The sequence below is a fragment of the Montipora foliosa genome, chromosome 10, assembly GCF_036669935.1.
Source record: "Montipora foliosa isolate CH-2021 chromosome 10, ASM3666993v2, whole genome shotgun sequence".
Classification (NCBI taxonomy): Eukaryota; Metazoa; Cnidaria; class Anthozoa; order Scleractinia; family Acroporidae; genus Montipora; species Montipora foliosa.
Genome location: NC_090878.1, coordinates 20,514,353 through 20,529,352, shown reverse-complemented (window position 1 = coordinate 20,529,352; position 15,000 = coordinate 20,514,353). Strand labels below are relative to the sequence as shown.

Genomic DNA, 15,000 nt, shown 5'->3' with positions numbered 1-15,000 from the left:
CCTATATCTACCGTCTAAATACTAAAATACGTTTAACAATGCTATGTTTAGTGGTTTTGAACCATATTCTCCTTGGGTGCCCCTGTCTACTGCCATACTCATGTGTTGTGCATGTTGTCTTCAAGACGGCCAATTTGACGTACCATTTTGTGATGGATGCCATTTTTCGGCAAACTGTGCGCGAAGAAATGAGACGTTCAGCTTCCATTGTGTTAGAAAGAGTGGCTTCTTCAGAAGTGGAATCGTCAGACTCGGCTACGACAGTGAATGACCTGAAGGACCTTCTCGTGCCGACTGTGGATACTGGATAGCCTGTCTGTCTGTCTCTGACTGTTGCTGTTGCTTTGGTGTTTGCTTCTGGTGGTCAGGTTCCTGGTGATCGTTACGGCTACGGAGTGACTGGACATCTGCCTTCAGATCTGCGATCACCTTTTTCGCCTGAAGAAGTCTTCTCTCAGTGCATGTTCTTGGAGTATCGAGTCCGAAATCAAGAGAAAGTTGAAGGCCATGAGCGCGACGCTGGAAATGTTACCCTGGAGATCCCTTCGACAACTTACACTGACATTGCTGAGTTCTGCCCACCAAACTAAGTTTTCTTAGTTTGAAAACAAACGGCCCCTTTAGGAGCCACCAAATAAAAGAAAGTCTTGAACGAACATTAGGGCCGTTTATACGAGAGAAAATAAGCCGCGGTTTACTCTGGCCGCGGCTTACACAAGACGCGAACACCTCGTATAAATGGTACAAAATCTACGTTCACGGTTTTCTCAAGCCGTGGCTTATCCCGGCCTTGGAGTTTATACTCGTATAAATAGTGCCTTTCGCGTATTATGTACGCCGCGGCCAGAGTAAGCCGCGGCTTATTTTCTCTCGTATAAACGGCCCTAATGTTCGTTCAAGACTTTCTTTTATTTAGTGGCTCCTAAAGGGGCCGATTTGTACGTAAAGTTATCGTTTCTGGGTCATGTTTCTAATACTACGTGTTTCTTCTTTGGGAAACTGTCGGTTAACTGTCGGTTAGCTGTCGGTTAGCTGTCGGTTAGCTGTCGGTAGCCTGTTGCTAACCTGTCGGTAATCTGTAGGCCGACAGTCGACCGACAGTTGGCCGACAGATTTTATCACAATTACCGGACCAACAATTTCATCGCGAACAGTGAATCGCCTATATATCGGGGCTACCGAATCGTGCCAGGAATCACGGTAGCAACAGCGCAAATAAAAAACGCAAAATTGTCAGGTGAGGTGGTGTCATTATGAGGAAAGGAAGAAAGAATTTATTACTGTTCGACGAAAGAACGGTGGTGGAAATCGCTTCATTCCATATACTGATGAAGAACCACTTAAGTTGGAAACCCTAACCGAGAAGGCGCATGCATTGTTCTTCTCTTGATAGCGAGAATAATTTTGCTGGTCGTATGCGAGAAATGAACTTGTGCATCTGTAACGCAAGGGGAGTGGCAATTTTCGATTTTGCCGATAAAGGAACTGTGAATTACCTGAAGAATCAAAGTGCCACTGTAGTTTCTCGTGGATATGTTTAAAATTTAAAATTGGCAGGCTGAAGTTTTCTTTATGCATTAGTCAGTGTGATATAACAGCTGTATAATTGTGTAACAGCACGGAGGGCTCTCATATGCAACTCGATACCCAAAATAATGCAGAGAATGTAAGGTGATCATGATCCCCTTTGCTGCAATTCAACACTGTAAAGTAAGTCTACCATTTCTCCAATAGGCATAAGATTACTCTTTAACACATTCTCTATAAAGAGCTGTACCATGTGTTCAAAGGTCCTAGTACAGATGACAGGGTAATTTTGAATAAGGTCGATTTTTGTTGCCAGGTCATATTGTTGATGTCATCAGGTTAGGCAAGTAGAGCAGATCCATTCAGTATTTATTAACACTTTTTGCATTCCTCCAACAAACTTTTCGAATATTTATCACTATATTTGATACTGTTACACTTAGGGCGCTTTCCATTTGACAGAACTGACCGGCCAAACCACGCATTTGGAAGGCCAACTTTACACCGCCCAGGGCCGTAGCCAGTATGAGGCAAACCGAGGCACTTGCCTTAGTCATTTTTTTGTGATTCTTTAAAATAAAGGATGATTTCCAGTGTTGTCTTTAAAATGTACTTATCATTAACACCTAGAATACCTACGTAGAGAATTTAACCATGGACATTGCCTCAGTCATACTTTTTTTCTGGCTACAGCCCTGCCGCCTTCAAATCAACACTCTTCGAGGATGATACACAATCCTCCGGAAGAATGCGAGGGGTTATCATGCAAGTGTAATATAGAAGGGTAGAAATCCGCGACGGGGGACTAAATCCGTTAGGGGATTCAGTAACCCAGGGTCCAAATTCGCTAGGAGGGTGGCGCCGGTCCGTCGTTTCACTTTCTTTTGCGAAATCTACATCTATCGCCGAATAGACGTCATGTAGACCTACATCTATCGTGAGCTTTATGATCATATTTAGGCAGTGTATCAATTATAAATCCGGATTTTTTTAAACTCTTCTTCTCTAGGGTACTTTGCAAATATGGCCGCACAAAGTCAGTCATCACAACAAAATGTTTTTTTTCTCAAAAAGTGTTTTCAGTTAGGGGGAAAGAAATACATCATTTTAAAGCTACGAAAATAAGCTTTCCAAAAACATATAACTTCTTTACATAGAACTACAACATTTTATAAAGAGAAAGTTGAAAGAAAAAATAACATTAAAATCAGTTACTTCACAAAATTTGGTCATTTCAACGTCAATTACGAATTTTTTAATGACCGCCAACAATGTTCCTCATTTGATCAGCTTTCTTGGACCAAAATTCGACCGAAAACTGATGAGGCACGAATATTTTTGGATTTTTAGGAATAATCGGATTAGCGATCAATGCGTAATGTGATAATGCGATAAAAGTGTCAAATTTGCGACCCGTTGCGAACGGCAACGGAAACGGTCGCATTACGAATAATTAACCTCTGTTTGCCAAAAACCACCCAAATAACCGATTTTTCGACGGAAAATTCATCCCAGAGGATAAAACTATTCACTTGACATGTATTAAAGGTAAATATGTTCGAGCGAAAGCGAAAACAAGCGAATATTTTGAGGGAAAGCACAATTCTGTGAGATCAAAGGAAATGCGCTCAAGACACGCAATTGTATCGCTAAGAAAATAATTTTACCTTTTCAGCGATTTTGACGCTTGAAATTCCATCCAATGAACCACAAAACCTTTTCTTTATCCTTTTCGAAGCCTGTAGTGTAATTTTTTGCCTGAAAAACTTTAGTAAAACCGCTCCGTGATCGGTTGAAAATTTCCCCTTCGCATGGCTACCGGATGGCCACAAATCCCCTGAAGTAGAATGCCCGTTGTGCAAGCGTAATAAAAGCTACAAAGCCGAGATTTTCAGAGAAACTGGGGCCATATCTCCCCAGTAAACACGCCAAATTTCAGAGCGATCGGTGAAAATTGCGGCATTTAACGAATCCTACCAAACCCGGTTCCTGGGGGAACCCGTTTGAGGCCCGCTTAGAGAAGAAGAGTTTAATCCTGACATAACAAGATCGAGCCCAGTTTCTTAACTTGAAATCAATTCTCAAGATGGCTGCCGAAGGCTTCATGGGGCATGCTCTGTTACCTCTGTTTCCTTGAGGAGTCCTGAGCACTAGAGAGAATCCGGATACGTTTCGGATACGTGTGGACGGGCAAATTCGATTTGAATACGCTACGTGCGGATGGAAATATTTTTGAATCTGGGAACAAAAACTTACGTACGGATTCAAAATATCCGGATACGTGTGGACGGAGCCTTAGTTGGAAGAGAAAACCGTTTGGAAATTATTGGTGTGTTTTAACCTCCATTTTAAAAATATTTTCAACACATGAATTCAAACCAAGATGTTAATTCATTAGCCGGCCAAGCTCCACGAACGAATTTCCACTCAAAACGCGGTCACAGCGAGTCAACTCGCGTTGACTTTGAAGTTTCCTAAGATATTTCCCTGGTAGCACCGTTAACTCAAAAGAGAATCTCGCTGGCATAGAAACGCACTATGCAGTCAAAACATTAGTCAGTTTTGGACCCAGTCTGCAGTTTGCATTTTGTACCTAGTTTGCATTTTAAACCCAATCCTGCAGTCTGTAGTCTGCATTTTATACTGACCGGTAGGTTATCTTATTTCAAAGATCAAAGAAATAACGACGTCTCCTCCTCTAACACCAGGTAAATGCTCAAACCATTTTTCATGACACCTTTGATTACAACACGTAATCTTTAAACGTAGTACTACTTAACGTCTGGCATTTTTTCACTGTTTTGGATCAGTCGCTCTCTATAATGCACATCCCAATTTCTTTTTGTTTAAGTTGTAGCGGCATCGCTTGAATTACGACGCATATGACAATAAACGCCATTCGCATACAAATAAGTGGCTGGGTATATCCTGCAGTTTAGATTTTCCCCTTTTCTACAAAGGTGAAATGGTGTGACATGAATGGACCTTGAATGATTGCTTCGAACATTTCACCTTAGTGCGCATATTTCCTCTTCGGTTTAGCAGCGATATGTCAGTTCCTGCTCAGGAACAGCTTCGGAAACACGATAACTTTATGATGTTGTCCTTAACGCATTTAGCTCAATGTAAGATATTTATGACTTTCGATTTGCTGGCTGACTATCTCCAATTCTTCCAGCTATTAAAAACCAGTGATTTTCATTGTTTGGTTCTTCACTGGTCAACTTCTAACTTTAATTACTGAGGCGGTTTCTCGAAGCTTCTGTCCTTCGACTTCTTGGGGCCTTACCCAACGTAAAAGCAAAAAGCAAGGTGACACACGCTTTCACTGGCGACAAATGTCTGATTGGTCGACTCCTTGCCATGTGACTTCAATAGGGCTGCCATCGGGTATATTAAAATCAGATCTCCCTCGATAAAAAATTCTCTTTTTCAGGCCAGTAAAACCGACGAATGTTTTGACTGCATAGTTCATTTCTATGCCAGCGAGATTCTCCTTTGAGTCAACGGTGCTACCAGGGAAATATCTTAGGAAATTTCAAGGTCAACGTGAGTCTCGGTTGCTGTGACAGTGTTTTGAGTGGAAATTCGTTTTTGGAGCTTGGCCGGTTAATGGATTAACATCTTGGTTTGAATTCATGTGTTGAAATATTTTTAAAATGGGGCAAAAATGACACCAATAAATTTCCAAACGGTTTTCTCCTCCGACTAAATAGTTACATACTGTTTTCGCGTGGGTCCGCATTCAACAGAAAATGCGAAGATTTCTGCTGTGTTTTCAAAATTAAGTTGTTCAAATTGCCATTCAAGAGATCCATAGAGGCAAATATATTAAGACTGACGAAAAAAAGCAATGCAAGAGGTCTCTGAAAGTTTAGAAATGTATTTCAGTTGTTCAAAAATAGTTCTAAAGTGAATTTAGCAGCAATATTAAGCCATGTCATACTTAACATGTCATTTCACCTCATATTGGGTACACTAGAAGGAAACCTTTTAGTTGCAATTACATTTTGCCATAGTCGTTCCAAGCAAAATGAAAATTGTTTTCTTTTCTCCAATGTATAGCCAAAGCAACGATATTGAAAGTTGAAAATTTTATTCGGGAATCCCGCTTCCAATTCAAGAAGGGAGGGTTTTACTGAATTAAAATACTACTACAGCTATAAATGACGCTTTGATCACGTTGTAGTGGGTTCATTCCCGACCTATTCTAAAGTTTTATAATCCACATCAAATTGAACGTATTTTCCTTTAATCGAGAAAAATCCGTGGAAAGGACGCCTTGCCTGAGAGTCTTTCTTCACTTAAAAAATGGTCTGAATTGTCAGGAAACGGTGGAACCGTTGATTCTCTTGGATTTTCCCGACATATATAAAATATATCGTCAGAATCCTTTGTAATTTTGTTACTGAACACGGAGAGCGATTTTTCTCATCGCTATTTTAAGGGCTGGCGTCAAGGTACATTCATTCCGTATTTATTAACACTTTTTGTGCCAGTTATACATTCCTCCAACAAACGTTGCGAATATTTATCACCATATTTGATACTGTTACACTTACGGTGCTTTGCATTTGACAGAACTGACCGGCCACACCAGGCATTTGGAAGGACTAACTTTAGACCGCCTTCAAATTAACACTCTTTGAGGATTATACACAATCCTCCGGAAGAATGCGAGGGGTTATCATGCAAGTGTAATATGGAAGGGTCCAAATCCGCGAAGGGGGACTAAATCCGTTAGGGGATCTAGTCACCCGGGATCCAAATTCGCTAGGAGGGTGCGGCCGGTCCGTCTTTTCACATTCTCTTGCGAAATCTACATCTATCGCCGAATAGACGTCATGTAGACCTACATCTATCCAGAGCTTTATGACCATGAGCATCCGGATACGTTTCGGATTCGTGTGGACGGGCAAATTCGATTTGAATACGCTACGTGTGGATGGAATTGTTTTTGAATCTGGGAATAAAAAGTTACGGATTCAAAAATATCCAGATACGTGTGAACGGGGCCTTAGTTGGAAGAGAAAACCGTTTGGAAATTTATTGATGTGCTTTTTGCTCCATTTTAAAAATATTTTCAACACATGAATTCAAACCAAGATGTTAATCCATTAGCCGGCCAAGCTCCACGAACGAATTTCCACTCAAAACACTGTCACAGCAACCGAGTCGACTCGCGTTGACTTTGAAGTTTCCTAAGATATTTCCCTGGTAGCACCGTTAACTCAAAAGAGAATCTCGCAGGCATAGAAACGCACTATGCAGTCAAAACATTAGTCAGTTTTGGACCCAGTCTGCAGTTTGCATTTTGTACCTACAATAGCTTGCATTTTAAACCCAATCTGCAATCTGGAACCTGCAGTCTATAGTCTGTATTTTATACTGACCGGTAGGTTATCTTATTTCAAAGATCAAAGAAATAACGACGTCTCCTCCTCTAACACCAGGTAAATGCTCAAACCATTTTTCATGACACCTTTGATTACAACACGTAATCTTTAAACGTAGTACTACTTAACGTCTGGCATTTTTTCACTGTTTTGGATCAGTCGCTCTCTATAATGCACATCCCAATTTCTTTTTGTTTAAGTTGTAGCGGCATCGCTTGAATTCGCATACAAATAAGTGGCTGGGTATATCCTGCAGTTTAGATTTTCCCCTTTTCTACAAAGGTGAAATGGTGTGACATAAATGGACCTTGAATGATTGCTTCGAACATTTCACCTTAGTGCGCATATTTCCTCTTCGGTTTAGCCAGCGATATGTCAGTTCCTGCTCAGCAACAGCTTCGGAAACACGATCACTTTATGATGCTGTCCTTAACGCATTTAGCTCAATGTAAGATATTTATGACTTTCGATTTGCTGGCTGACTATCTCCAATTCTTCCATCTATTAAAAACCAGTGATTTTCATTGTTTGGTTCTTCACTGGTCAACTTCTAACTTCAATTACTGAGGCGGTTTCTCGAAGCTTCTGTCCTTCGACTTCTTGGGGCCTTGCCCAACGTAAAAGCAAAAAGCAAGGTGACAAACGCTTTCACTGGCGACAAATGTCTGATTGGTCGACGCCTTGCCATGTGACTTCAATAGGGCTGCCATCGGGTATATTAAAATCAGATCTCCCTCGATAAAAAATTCTCTTTTTCAGGCCAGTAAAACCGACAAATGTTTTGACTGCATAGTTCATTTCTATGCCAGCGAGATTCTCCTTTGAGTCAACGGTGCTACCAGGGAAATATCTTAGGAAATTTCAAGGTCAACGTGAGTCTCAGTTGCTGTGACAGTGTTTTGAGTGGAAATTCGTTTTTGGAGCTTGGCCGGCTAATGGATTAACATCTTGGTTTGAATTCATGTGTTGAAATATTTTAAAAATGGGGCAAAAATGACACGAATAAATTTCCAAACGGTTTTCTCCTCCGACTAAATAGTTACATACTGTTTTCGCGTGGGTCCGCATTCAACAGAAAATGCGAAGATTTCTGCTGTGTTTTCAAAATTAAGTTGTTCAAATTGCCATTCAAGAGATCCATAGAGGCAAATATATTAAGACTGACGAAAAAAAGCAATGCAAGAGGTCTCTGAAAGTTTAGAAATGTATTTCAGTTGGTCAAAAATAGTTCTAAAGTGAATTTAGCAGCAATATTAACCCATATCATACTTAATATGTCATTTCACCTCATGTTGGGTACACTAGAAGGAAAACGTTTAGTTGCAATTACATTTTGCCATAGTCGTTCCAAGCAAAATGAAAATTGTTTTCTTTTCTCCAATGTATAGCCAAAGCAACAATATTGAAAGTTGAAAATTTTATTCGGGAATCCCGCTTCCAATTCAAGAAGGGAGGGTTTTACTGAATTAAAATACTACTACAGCTAATAAATGACGCTTTGATCACGTTGTAGTGGAGGCGCTTGCCTCAGTCATTTTTTCGTGATTCTTTAAAATAAAGCTTTATTCCAGTGTTGTTTTTAAAATGTTTATGACGACACTAAGTTTTCGTCCAATAGCTGAAGCCTCCATTATTACCAACAGAATGCTTTATTGGATATGAACATAACTTTAGATATATCTTAGCGCGCAAACAGTCTGCTCGCAAACTCTGAGAGAGCCATACCAAAGGTAAGTCTCATTTTGGTATACTTCACCAAAATAACATGATACGCGCGATGCGAAGTTTAGAATGTATTTGTGTTCTGTGCGTTTCGGAATACACCCATTCCTACGAGGTCGTCTGTAGTCTCCTGAGCTTCTGTGTCAGGACTATAAAGTATTCGTTTAGTAAGAATTTATTCTGTAGGCGTGTTACCAGCACTGGCACAGTTTCCTTTGCATGCTGATGTTCGGGCATACCTTACGACGAACCTAACTTGATTAGGCTAATTATGATAGCGTTGGTCCTGAAGTACAAGAAGCGAGTAAAACGACATTTTCAGAGACTCTTCTAATCTTTCTTCGGTTATTAAGGCTAGGCTGTTAATGATTTGACTTTAACGCAAATTGTCACAAATAATCCTTTTATCGAGAGAACAGACTATTGCTTCTCTCATTTACAATAAAAGAAGAGTCGAAATTTTTAACATAGCGCGCGCCCTGTAGATTTATATACTAAAACTCGATAGGAACAGAGAAAATCTTTTCTATTTCGTTACTATACACGGCACGGATTTCAAATGACATGACGTGTACAGTTTCATTTTAGCTGCAAAGTAACTGCACTGTGCACAGCAGTGTGAATATCATTCTGAACAATCCAAACCCTACTTGCTGCCTAGGAATTTAGGAAATGTATTACTGGCTAAGATGTTTACTAAAAGTTGAGTATTGTGACTTCGTTTGTCTACAGTTTCATTGACTATTTTGACTTTGTTGGCCTACATTTTCCGCATTTATTCCAAGAAGCGAAGTTTTCAGTTGACAAGTTTAGAAACCAGATGAAGCGTATTCGTTCAACTGTTGCTCAGTGGCGTGTTTTTAACCAGGCAATATGGAATCCTTTGTTTTCCTTCGATATGCATTGTGAGAACTTTGTAGACAATCACGAGAGACTTGGAAATATTAATTGAAGCATAAAGTTACAGGGGGGTAGCCGGGGGGGGGGGGGGGGGGAATGAAATGTTGGCAGATCATATCGACTCGATCCAACTGTGAACGTCAGTTGACCCGTCATATTCGCAAGAGACTTCGAAATGATTTGTCATAAGTAAAGAGGAAATCATTTTTTATTCTGCAAGATTTCAAAGTGAAAACTCCAGAGACCAAATAACTAGCTTCCAAATTGCCGCCAAGTTTTTCCTAATAATATTGTTATGTTTATCACAACCGCAGAAGAGATAGAGAGCACTCAAGGAATCGGCTCTCTGTTTGAAGTCTAAAACCATCTCAGTGAGTTTTGAACCCTCAAAAAATGTCTTTGCAAATCACTGAACCTAACTACCACCTACCGATAACCACTCCTGAGAAAAAATAATTACCTTCCAAACTGTCGCTAAGTTCCTTCCAATACTTGTGTTTATGACGACACTAAGTTTTCGTCCGATAGCTGAAGCCTCCATTATTACCAACAGAATGCTTTATTGGATATGCACATCACTTTAGATATATATTAGCACGCAAACAGTCTGCTCGCAAACTCTGAGAGAGCCATACCAAAGGTAAGTCTCATTTTGGTATCTACTCGAGTGTGGTTGTGTATTCCATCTGGTCCTTTCACCAAAATAACGTGATAAGCGTGATGCGAAGTTTAGAATGTATTTGTGTTCTGTGCGTTTCGGAATACTCCCATTCCTAGGAGGTCGTCTGTAGTCTCCTGACCTTCTGTGTCAGGACTATAAAGTATTCGTTTAGTAAGAATTTATTCTGTAGGCGTGTTACCAGCACTGGTACAGTTTCCTTTGCATGCTAATGTTCGGGCATACCTTACGACGAACCTAACTGATTAGGCTAATTATGATAGCGTTGGTCCTGAAGTACAAGAAGCGAGTAAAACGACATTTTCAGAGACTCTTCTAATCTTTCTTCGGTTATTAAGGCTAGGCTATTAATGATTTGACTTTAACGCGAATTGTCACAAATAATCCTTTTATCGAGGGAACAGGCTATTGCTTCTCTTATTTACAATAAAAGAAGGGTTGAAATTTTTAAGATAGCGCGCGCCCTGTGGATTTATATACTAAAACTCGATAGGAACAGAGAAAATCTTTTCTATTTCGTTACTATGCACGGCGCGGATGTCAAATGACATGACGTGTACAGTTTCATTATAGCTGCAAAGTAATTGCACTGCGCGCGGCAGTGTGAACATCATTCTGAACAATCCAAACCCTAGTTCGAGTCTTTGAATTTTACCACCAATCAAAGATGTTTACTAAAACTTGAATATTATGACTATTTTGACTTTGTTTGGCTTCATTTTCGCCATTAATTCGAAGAGGCGAAGTTTTCAGTTGACAAATTCAAAAACCAGATGATGCGTTTTTGCTAAACTGTCTCTCAACTGCGCGTGTTTTTAAGCTGGTGATATGGAATCCTTTGTTTTTCTTCGATATGCATTGTGAGAACATTGTAGACAATCACGAGAGATTTGGAAATATTAATTGCAGCATAAAGTTACAGGGGGGGGGGGGGGGGGGGAAAGAAATGTTGGCAGATCATATCGACTCGATCCAACTGTGAACCTCAGTCGACCCGTCATATTCGCAAGAGACTTCGAAATGATGCCCCATGATTTGTAAAGAGGAAATCATTTTTTATTCTGCAAGATTTCAAAGTGAAAACTCCAGAGACCAACTAACTAGCTTCCAAATTGCCGCCAAGGTCTTCCCAATAACATTGTTATGTTTATCACAACCGCAGAAGAGATAGAGAGCACTCAAGGAATCGGCTCTCTGTTTGAAGTCTAAAACCATCTCAGTGAGTTTTTAACCCTCAAAAGATGTCTTTGGAAAGATGTTTACTAAAACGTGAATATTACGACTATTTTGACTTTGTTTGGGTTCATTTTCGCTGTTAATTCGACGAGGCGAAGTTTGCAGTTGACAAATTCAAAAACCAGATGATGCGTTTTTGTTAAACTGTCGCTTAACTGCGGCGTGTTTTTAACCAGGCGTTATGGAATCCTTTGTATTCCTTCACTACGCATTGCAAGAACTTTCTAATCAATCATAAATAAAACATGTTTTAGCACCCAAGTTGTTGTCACTATGTTATAAAAGAATTGGTTCATGCTTTCAGCTGTGGGTATAACTGGATATACGCACAGCTAAAAGCATGAATCAATTCTTAAATCATGCGTAGAAAAATGAGAACTTCTGCATTTATACCAAACACGTACTTGAACGTTAAATTATTCCTTTTAATTGAAAGCGTCGAAGAATGTGCTTAACTTTTGTTACTGCTAACGGCTATCAACCGCAACGAGAAGCAATCATAAAACTAATACAAAGAAGTTTTAAAACCAGTAATAGTGGTTTGTGAAGCCCTTGGCGGATTAGATTGGTTTTCACATGACTGTCGTAAAACCAAAACCGAAGTAATTACTTTGACCTATGAAAAAGGACGGAGACAATTCAGTAAACCAATCAAAAATCGAAGTAGTTACACGTAGCCGACACAAAGCGCGGGAAAATGTGCACGCGGAAGCCACGATTGGTTTTGGTTTCACTTCTGATTGATTGAAAAAGTGTCGCGAGAACTTTGAACCAATCAACGAGTGAAGTAATGGAAAACCAAAGTAATTCGCGAATTGCTTTCGACACTCAATTGAAAACCGCTCTATTCAACCAAACAACTGATTCCACGCCAACTCCTCGAGCGGTTAATCATGTGTCTGCTGTGGTGTCAGAGATGACATATACTATTACACTGAGCTTTCACGAAAGCAGATATAGTTCTTACTGACGAATTATCCGTGTTCTGCCCAATACTGGAAAGCATAGCAAGCCACTAAAAGCACCTGTCCAAGTCCGCCCCGACGGATTATGACTCTGGTATAGAAAACTATCAAACTTCCAACTCTTTTCATGTGTTCAGTCTCGTTATCTCCTTTAACAAGAAGACTGAAGAGAAGAATAGCAACCCACTCTAGACGTCCTCGATCCCGCATGGCAGGTACAATGATACTAAATGTCACTATAGATTATTATTGTTGCAAAGGCATGCAGTGCAGGTGTGCACAAAAAAGTTTATCTGCAGATACTCTTCTAATTTGGGTTAGGTACATACAGCGTATTATAAAGCTAGATGCAAGGCAGCTTCTGAATGAAGCGAGCATACCCTGGGATAGGCATAAGACTGCTTTAATGTTATTTACACTGCAAAGGATATCATGTGCAGCGTGAAAGAATAAGGCTATCCACCTTGCGGGGAACTGATCCTATCGGTGTAGTCTAGTTAATTGTTCATAAGCACCGCGCACCGGTGCATAACCGCGCACCGGTGGCTCAGTTGGCTAAGCACCGGGCTGTCACGCGGGAGGTCGTGAGTTCAACTCTGGCCGGACCAACACTCAGGGTCTTTAAATAACTGAGGAGAAAGTGCTGTCTTTGTAATGACATCTGCAAATGATTAGACTTTCAAGTCTTCTCGGATAAGGACAATAAACCGGAGGTCCCGTCTCACAAACCTTGTTCACATATAACTCTGTGGGACGTTAAAGAACCCACACACTATTCGAAAAGTGTAGGGGACGTGGTTCCCGGTGTTGTGGTCTATCTTCATCACTTACATCATCACTCATCATGGGTTGGGAGGGTTCAGTGGGCTCATAAATGGACTGATAGCGGCTGCCATCGGCGCCCTTAGTATGCTGATGTCCGAGCCCACTGCAAAAATGCTATGTAAATAGGACACGTATGTTTGTCCTATCAATCAATCGCGACATTACTTACTTACTTACTTGAACTGATCAGTGTACCTTAGTGCCAACCGATTTTCAATGGCATGGGAAAATGGAATTCAAATTTCATTTTCCTTTCCCGTTTCCTTCCGCGCTATAAAAGATTCTATTTCCAAAACCCGGCTTTTTTCTTTGCCATAGAAAACGGAATTCGTTTTTCAATTATCCTCACTTGGAGGAAACGACGGTATTCGAATTCACTTAATTCGTTTTTTCGTGTTTTATAGCACCAAAGCGGAGTTGAATTTTGCTTTTCTTTTTTCGTCTTCGTATGGTATTGCAAAACGGATTTCAAACTGTCGTTTTACGTTTTCCTTTTCGGCATAATGGCATTGAAACTGACGTTACCCTGAAATAACAGCCAATCAAGATATGACAGATTCCCGCATAGTGAGTAAACTGATTGAGATCTTTGTGAACCTACTAATTTCCGAAAGTTGTTTCTGGACTGAGTTTTCAGGAATATTTGGTTGAATAGAAAGTGCTCATTGTAATGATATTATATGGCCACACAGAATACTTGTATTGAAGTTCTTATATCCTGTTGTCAATCCAGTGTCTAGCTTTGCTTTGAGAAATGTATACTTTTAATAACAACGCAGTGCTCACACTTTAATCTGGACTTCAGTAATACTACATCGATAAGTGTTTAATCCACACTTTCACTCGGCCTCAAAGCTTCGGTCGGTTGGTTCCCAGATCTCTTGTGGGCGAGGCTGAATGCGAGATTTGGTCAAGTAGGAAAATTTTCTTTTTTTGATTGGCTGCTCAATTTCACTCTTGTCCAATCCCTTCTTTGCACATTTGGGTGGTTTTCCGCGGCAAACTTGAATTTTTCAAATGTTACAAATATGGCGCTGTCAGGAGAACTTCCAACATTTGACAAAAAAAAAAAAAAAACTTGCACCATCTTTGGGATAACACAACAAATACCAATCGGAGATATTTTGTTTTTTTTTTTCGGATCATGGAATCGTAAAATTGCAGCGCTTGATAAGTGACTTTGCAAAAGTGTGAGTACAGGAGGACGATTGTCTTCACAAGCACCTTTACGGAAACTGTAACAGAACTCTGTTAAGTTTGCGGGACAAGCAGGTTAGCTGCTTGCATTTCAAGCCAGATGTGCCACAATGCAGATAAATCTTGCAAAGGGAGGAGAGAGAGTCAAACGGATTCAGGGCTCTCAGAAATCAAGCCACCTTAATCCCTTAATACAGTTCTCTTCCATGGTGCTCGGTGTTAAGACAACTGGTAAGAACGATTCGGAAGACACTAACCGACCACAAGGATTTCCTAATTAATGATTTATTCTCAAAATGAAGATTAAAACAAAGATTTTACATCGACATTCCCAGCATATTTGAGGCGTAGCACAGACAATCTTAGAGCTTTGAAATTACAAAATGACACGAAATTACAAAGAAAAAAGGCTAATAAATGATAACAAAATAATAAACTTCATATGTGCCTGAAGGGTAGATCCTCGTCAGGTTATTCCAAAGTTGACAATCTTAATACTATAAATCTGACCGAACTGTCGGTAACTTTCCTTTCGCTGACCGCGTGTGTCGGG

The 15,000-nt window shown here is 40.2% G+C and overlaps 1 protein-coding gene across 1 annotated transcript in view; it reads left to right on the top strand.

Annotated features, from left to right (window-relative positions):
- Positions 1-5,211: 5,211 nt before the first annotated feature.
- The window catches only part of LOC137973399 (uncharacterized), a 69,792-nt gene continuing 60,003 nt past the window's right edge, over positions 5,212-15,000 (top strand). Inside the window, exon 1 of the mRNA XM_068820200.1 lies at positions 5,212-6,980. The gene's annotated coding sequence lies outside the window, so the exon portion shown is untranslated. The remainder of the gene's footprint in view (positions 6,981-15,000) is intronic.